Source organism: Anticarsia gemmatalis, chromosome 7 (assembly GCF_050436995.1).
Source record: "Anticarsia gemmatalis isolate Benzon Research Colony breed Stoneville strain chromosome 7, ilAntGemm2 primary, whole genome shotgun sequence".
NCBI lineage: Eukaryota > Metazoa > Arthropoda > Insecta > Lepidoptera > Erebidae > Anticarsia > Anticarsia gemmatalis.
The window spans coordinates 9,391,973-9,399,796 of NC_134751.1; positions in this window are offsets into that span (position 1 = coordinate 9,391,973).

Here is a 7,824-nt window from a genome sequence, read left to right on the forward strand (position 1 = left end):
TAATTTATTAAAGTGATTTATTAAACCCAATTGTCAATTTTGAACTTAATACTATTCTATGTTAATATCTAGTATTAAGTCAGTGTTTCACTCAATCGTAAGAGTTTATAGGTTCACCTCGATAAATTTCCACGAAGTGCTCTAGACTTGAAAGTGAGAGCCTTATAATAGGTATTTTCTGTGAAGCAAAACTAAAACGAGTATTTCACCGTCTAATATTATATTCCACGGTTGTTTTCCTTCGGAAGACGTGAAAAGAGGTTTAATTACTCTTTCCAGTCAACAATTTAGTGATATTAAACTTGTTCTAAATATGAATTTGTAAAATATTGTAGCTGGAATTACTCCAGAGGTTAGAGCCAGCGCTTTATTCTGCCAAATGTTTCCAAATTATATAACGAATAGGTGGAAAATGGGAACGATTTAAACATTGTTTCTCGTTTTATGTTGTTGTTAAATGTCATGATTTACTAAAGCAACCAGCAAAATATTTATAAAAATACATAGCACTGCAAAAAACACAGTATTGGATTTAACAATAATATTATTAACATAAACATAAAGGGGTACAGAGTTAACGTAGAAACACATAATACATTGTGAATACTTTTATTTGATTAGAAATACGTACTTATTTATTTATAATATCATGTATGGTGATCGGTATTATATATGCTTACTAACCAAACGTAAACAGTGTTTCCAATGTTTACATCCCTTGAAGATGAACGGAAAAGGTTTAAAGGGTGACTCGGTTTCATGTTCCATTCGCACAAAAAGTAATTCACTTTCGCTCACTACAAGGATTAAAAAAACGTTTTATGTTGACCCGAGAATTTCAGATGTCGGCCGACTGAACTACTAACTTTTTTATCTAGTGCTACAAAGAAAATTCTGTCACAAACCTTTATTGAATTTTGTCGTCACAATTTTTAATGGATAGTTTGCCGTACCCAGGTAGTATAACTGGTGTATAGGTAAGTATGCAATTCAGAAAGTATTTTATGATAATTTTTAGAGTATGCTTTAATCTCCTATTATTGAAGGAGCATTATGTTATAAATGTCAATTATATTTTTGTATTTAGATATGTAATGTATCCTTTGTTGGAGATCTATAACAATAAATAAATAAATACATCTACGTATGATACACAGTTTTTTTTTAAGAGGACTACGATTTGCTAATAAAGTCGGGATACATGAGCTTGATAAAACATTTTCTTCAATCTCTAGATCAAGTAAACCATATACGCATACAAAAATGATAGACTTTTATCATCAAAAAGGAAAAAAAAAAAATATAAATTTGTTCTTACAAAAACTCACTCGCAACTCACAAAAAATATCATATCCCTAATAATCATTCCGGTATGAAGTCAGTCGTTTGCTTTCATCTCTTGATGACACGTGTATGTCCCACGTGATTTTTATTTTTGTCCAACTAACCCCTACACAAGCGACTTGTAATATCTATATCTTCAAGGGAAATGGTATCAACGGGGTTTTCCTTGTTTGTTGTCAAAAAGTGCCTACAAAAATACAACAAATTGAAACCATTGTATATGGTTTTTCCGTGTAAATAATCTTTATACTAACTACAATATAACAAAAAAAAAAAAACTATACCAAAAACGTCGATTGTATCCCTAAAATTTATATTGACAAAAAAGTTAATTCAACAACAATTCATTTAAAAACTAAATTGATTTCAGTCGTCGAAAACACGACTTAACAAAATAATAAAATTACTTTTGAAATAAAACACGATTCAGCCACGGGCATTAATTTTAAATTTCGTGAAATTAATAGATGAATTTTAAATTAATAAATTGATTTCACAATTCTTTATAAGATCCCAATACAATGTGAATTAATTGGAGTAACGTGCAGGTATAATGAAATTGGCACATTACGCGTTGTTGCATTGAAAATTATTTAATTGTTGCGCGATCTGGAACTTTACCTCAATTGTTTTGAACCTTGATTTCGAGAACACTTAAATTAATTAACTAAGTAACTTTTGGTATAAGCTGAAAAGCTGTCCAATCCGTTCGATAGTCACTTGCCAGTTAACAAAGACATCATAAACAAAGTCTTTACTTGCTCCCTTCAGTTTAAAAATAAGATTTGTCACGAATCGTGGCAATTTTGCCCTTATCCGTTGTTTACAGCCACCATTTGTTTGAATACCTAGTTATAATTTATTTCCAAGACATTTTCACCCACCAAAAAATTACCATAAACCCATAAATACAGCTCGTTAAAAAAGAGAACAGCCTAAATTATTGAAACATTTACACTGTTGAGATACCGAAAAAAAATATGCCCCACCAAGGGAATAATTCGCGGTAAGTTGGGCCATTAAGTTTTATCTGGCGGGAACGTGGGCCCGCAGGAAGTTGGGGGCCGGGATAAATGTTGATGCATGCCCCCTGGTGGCGATGACCTGTAATGGACGAAAATGGGTGCTTCGTAGGCCATAGTACAAAGCCTGATGCGATTGCGTAATAGCGGTTAATTGCTCGTACTTGATTTTTGTTCAAGGTTGTAGGTACTCTGGAAGTCTCTGTAGCAGGTGATTGGATGTATTGAATATGTAAGTAATAGGTAGCAAAATAATGGACTCAATGGGAGCCTAAAGTATTCCTGTCTTCACATAATTATGTAACGGTAAATAGCTAAAGAACAATTAAATACGTTTCGGATGTTTTGTTAATACGAATATATATACTAATATTACCTGTTTTTTTAATGTCCATCTTTGTCTTCGGTCACAGTTTAAGAAGTACGATCTAAACATACAATGAAGAAGCTACGGACTTTGCCTAAAAACTCTTGTTTTATCCACATGCATGGATCTTGTCGTGCATGTCATACTTGTTATTTTTATATCCATCCAAAATATAAAACCACAGTCCAATCTTCATTAAAATTCGAATACACACATAAAAAAACATAAACACAGTGCACAATTTCCGTACAAACATTCCCACAGTCGGGATCACCGAGCTGTATGAAATGGCCGGTCCCTACATAAAGGGTGGGCCACATAAGCCTGTTTCCTCCACAATCAGTTGTTTCCCCTTATCTAGTTGTTAATATCCTCAGCTCGCGTGTAGTTCCGGTCGCTGATGATTATCCGGCCTTATGTTCAAGGGGATGTTTTGTTATCTAGTGTCCTGTGAAAGTAGGTATTAAAATGGTTCTGTGATTCCTGAGATTAAAAAAAACTATGATGATAGTGCGAGTGTTATTGTAAAGTTAAAGATCACTGTAAATACTGACTTCACTGAACAAATCTTATCAACCGAATCCACCCTATTGTGTGTAGCACCCCTAATTATAACAGTTTGTCAAAATATTAAACCCTTTTCAATAAAGTACAACTCTTCCTGGTTGACTATACATATCGTATGATTATATCCTATTCCATAGTTTAATTGAAACACCAGTCAAAATTTGTAGGTAGTTGAAACAGAATAAAAACAATTATCTATTTCTAGTAACCCACCAAAGAAACAACTGGAAACCAATTTAAAATTCTAAACGAACAAATGAGCGATAATTCGCTTCATTACTGAGTGTCAGTTTATTAAACCCCCAAGTAAAAATCTGTTCCGAACAAAAAGGTGAAAGGCAGAAATACGGGGAAATTCGTACTTCGCCCCTAAATCATGGGGAGACAAGGTTAATAGGGTTGAAACCCCGCGGCCTCGGGCCAGTCACGTAGCTTAGACGAAATTTAATAAATTCCGGCTCTATTACGATTCTTCGGGCACATTATGAACTTGCCTGTTTACTTTTTATATTTAGGGGATTAAATTTAATGGAACTAGATCGGGTTCCAAATTAGATGTTTATTGCTCGAATTTTGTTTCGGACGAAATTGCGAAATTGATATCGCTTTTCATTAAGTGACGCCGTTGAATATTCATTTTCGTGGGCGTTTTATTTAATTTGGCTGCAGACGTAATTTCGTAAAGTCGACCGTTACTTTTGGTCTCTCGTCGTAACAAAGATAATAATAACTGTATTATGACGTATTTAGCATATGTTATTTTGCATAATGTTTGTTCACTTCAAGATAATACTCGTTTTAAGTACTCCCTAACAAGTCCTGTGAGTCTTTTCTTTCTTCATAAATATACGTGAAACATATTCTCCGTACTGTTTTGAGGCTTATGCAATTCCTTAACCAGTATAAAGTAACAAAAATCTGCTAGCTATTAACCACAAATACAAGTATGCGTATACGTAATCCAATGTTGATTTATTTAATTTGAAACCTGTCACCACTCACCGGTGGTCCTCTAACATTGAATGAAAGCTCATTAGTTACGTTAGATCATTAGTTTGGCTGCACACTGCATTTGGCAAATGGTCACCACCCGGATGTATTAATGATGCTATCATGCATAGCTTATACAGATCAAAATTTGTATTTGCACAAACTAATCTATACTAATATTATAAAGCTGAAGAGTTTGTTTGTTTGATTGTTTGTTTGTTTGTTTGTTTGTTTGTTTGAACGCGCTAATCTCAGGAACTACTGGTCCGATTTGAAAAATTCTTTCAGTGTTAGATAGCCTATTTATCGAGGAAGGCTATAGACTATATAACATCACGCTACAGTCATTAGGAGTGGAGTAGCAACGAAAAATGTTACAAAAACGGGGAAAATTTTGACCCATTCTCTTAAGTGACGCAAGCGAAGTTGCGCGGGTCAGCTAGTAACTAATATATTATATGTTATTAGTAATATACATAAATTAGCTCTAAAACTCACGATTTCAGAGATTAAATACTTGAGTAATGTCGGATAGTAAGAATAATTTAATAGAACTTAAACAGGGATTGCAGTTATGAACGAAAGCAGTTTTCCTTCGGTGGCTGATTGGGTGATGATTTCTATGTCAACAATATTATAATACTACTTAATATCTTATCTATTAGAAAAATGTATTTATTTATAGTATCACCTACAGAATACACATCATTACGTTCTAGTGACAGGTAAACTATATGTTAGGCAGATGAAAACAACATTCATAAATTAATGTCTAAATAAGTAAAAAAAATCTTCACAGTTTCATTACCCACAATCATGGAGTTTTTTCATCTAATGGAAGTTGCACTGACGACGAAAAATTGCCACCGTTTAATGGAACGTAGCTGAATGAAGTTATTAAAATGTCCTTTGAAACGTTATAACGATTTCTGATAGCCATTAATGGCTAGTTTACTCACCGGATTCATGGGAAGGCGATTGTTCTCCCCACTCGTTTAGCTTTGAATTGAAAGTTTATTGCTGCTAAAGAGATAATAATAGGCGCTTCTTTGTCAATTTGCTCGCGTAACGGTGGGATTTTGCATGTTTTAACAATGGTTCGGGTAATGATAGTGAATGGAAATAAAAGTAGGAGCTATGGTAATTACAAACAGAATTTGCAATGAGCAGTACCTATTTTATTAAATTACTTTACTTACTTTTCTTGCGTTATCATTATTTTGCTCACATCAACACGTGAACAGCTCATTAAAATACTGCAGGGATGTGTTTTTAGTTAAACGCTTCATGGTTTTTCATGAAGCTTATACATTCATAAAACACACCGTTTGCGAAACAAAATTCATATTTGTAGTACTGGACGAAACTATGTAACAATACAATTTTACAATAATCCTGAGTCCTGATTACACGCTTCACAAACTACAGGCTCGAGTCGTAGTCACGTGAATCTCGAAACTTGAGCTCGCATACATATGGAAGTATCAATTAGGCCGCAAAATGCAACTCCTCTATATTCACACTGGGCCCAAAGGCCGTTAAGTACACACGCTTTGTGTACGTCTGTACAGTCCGCCGCAATTACTCTTCAAACGAATCATTGCTACGACTGTTATACTTCTCTGGAGTAGAATACTAGAATGCTTTTGGATCAAATTCTGAACGGATTTGATTATATTCTACTGTGTTTTAGTCACAATATCCAGGGCAATAATTCTGGACATTGTGATGAATTCGTTTGAAATTGTTTTTGTTCCATTCGTGATTGCAATACAGATAAAACAAAAAAATGTATTTGAACAACTATTAGCAGAATGTATCCTTTATTAAATAGAGGCGAAAGACTTGCCTTGAAATAAGATTGGTTTAAAATAGTCAATAAATACCTAAAAATGCTTCCTGGTTCCTTTTATCGATTTTAGATTAATATCCAACACCGGCGCTTATAAATGAAACGCCTTCCATTGCTGCGCTGTATAGCAGGTTAATTACAATAGCCGAAACGCAAAACTTAACGGATGATTTAGCAAGTGAGTTGGGTCGAACAGACCGCCCGCCGCTTTTTACGACTGACGGTGAATGAGTTAATAAATCCTGAAATGTAGCGCGATTTTAAATGTACGGGATTATTTTATGTTGAATAAATTTGAATATTTAAAAAAGATTTTGCAATCTTAGACGCTTTATATCTTTTTATGTTGATTGAGGTTAAATAGCGAAAATCGGGATGCAATATAACGCAAGCCAAAGATAATAAATCGAATTGTTTTAACCTAAGGAAAGCTAATTTACGATCATGCGAATGACCAATACTTTGGTAGCACTTAGTATTACGCTGAAGATGTCTTTACCTATGGATCTGACCGATCATGTAATAGAGACATTCGGGCATGCGATCCCGACCTACCCGATCCACCGCAGCCTTCACCTTCTCCTTTTCCACAGCTGCAGCGTCCCACGGTTCCTCCTCACCTTTATCCCAATTTACTATACCATTAACCCGCATCCCCACTACTGTCCTAATTTCGCTTCATAATATCTCAATACACCTAGGATTCTCAAAGAAGGTTGACGTTAGGCTGGTAGTAAAATCATCAGATCCAAATCTCACGACAGTTAGTTTTTGAGAAAGAAAACATGCTGTGCCGAACTTACTTTTGGTGGCATAAGTATGAATAATACATCTCTCTTATTTATTTGTTGCGAGTAAATTATATCTGTAAACGATTTGTATTGTTAAATAAATGCCTTTTTAGAACATGTAAAGTTAAAATATTGACATAATGAAAATCCTAAAACAAACAATTTTGTTTCAGTACGAAAATATAAAAACACTTTATTCATATTCATGTCATTCAAAATTGTATTGTTCGAATTTTTAATATTCGCATAACGATGCGTAGTTTTAAAATTGTTTACAAATATTAACACAAATGAAATATTGATGAATACATCTACATTCCAGAATGTAATTAAAAATGTTTCATGAACTGATAGATTTCGTTTTTTTATTGTAAAACAGTGGATATTTTCAATGACAATTTATGCTATAATTACATTCGATTCGCAATATTTTTTCAATAACCTACTGTTCGAAATTAACAAGCTACGAGATAGTAAAAACAATATAAAAATTATATCTCATTTTCAACAAAAGCCTTAAAGATCGATCTTAAAAGTCCATAACTATGTTCAAACTAGCACAGAAGTTTACAAACTTGAAAATTGTTATACCAAATCGCATTATATCAGGTATATTGTAAAGGAAATCGATATAATCCTGTTGTAGTTCACATACTGTGTTGGGAACGGTATTGTGGGGCGAAAGACATTAAACTTGCATCTGTTTGTGGTTGTATAGACGTCAGGCCGCGAAACTTGCGCTACTGGAACACATATACACGGCTGATTGATGGCGGCAGAACGGCGAATATCAATTTTTGATTATGGTGACGATATCGGTCAAATACAAATACAACGCAAAACATAAAGTCCACATATTATACAGACTTGTTAAAGCACCATCAGAGAGAA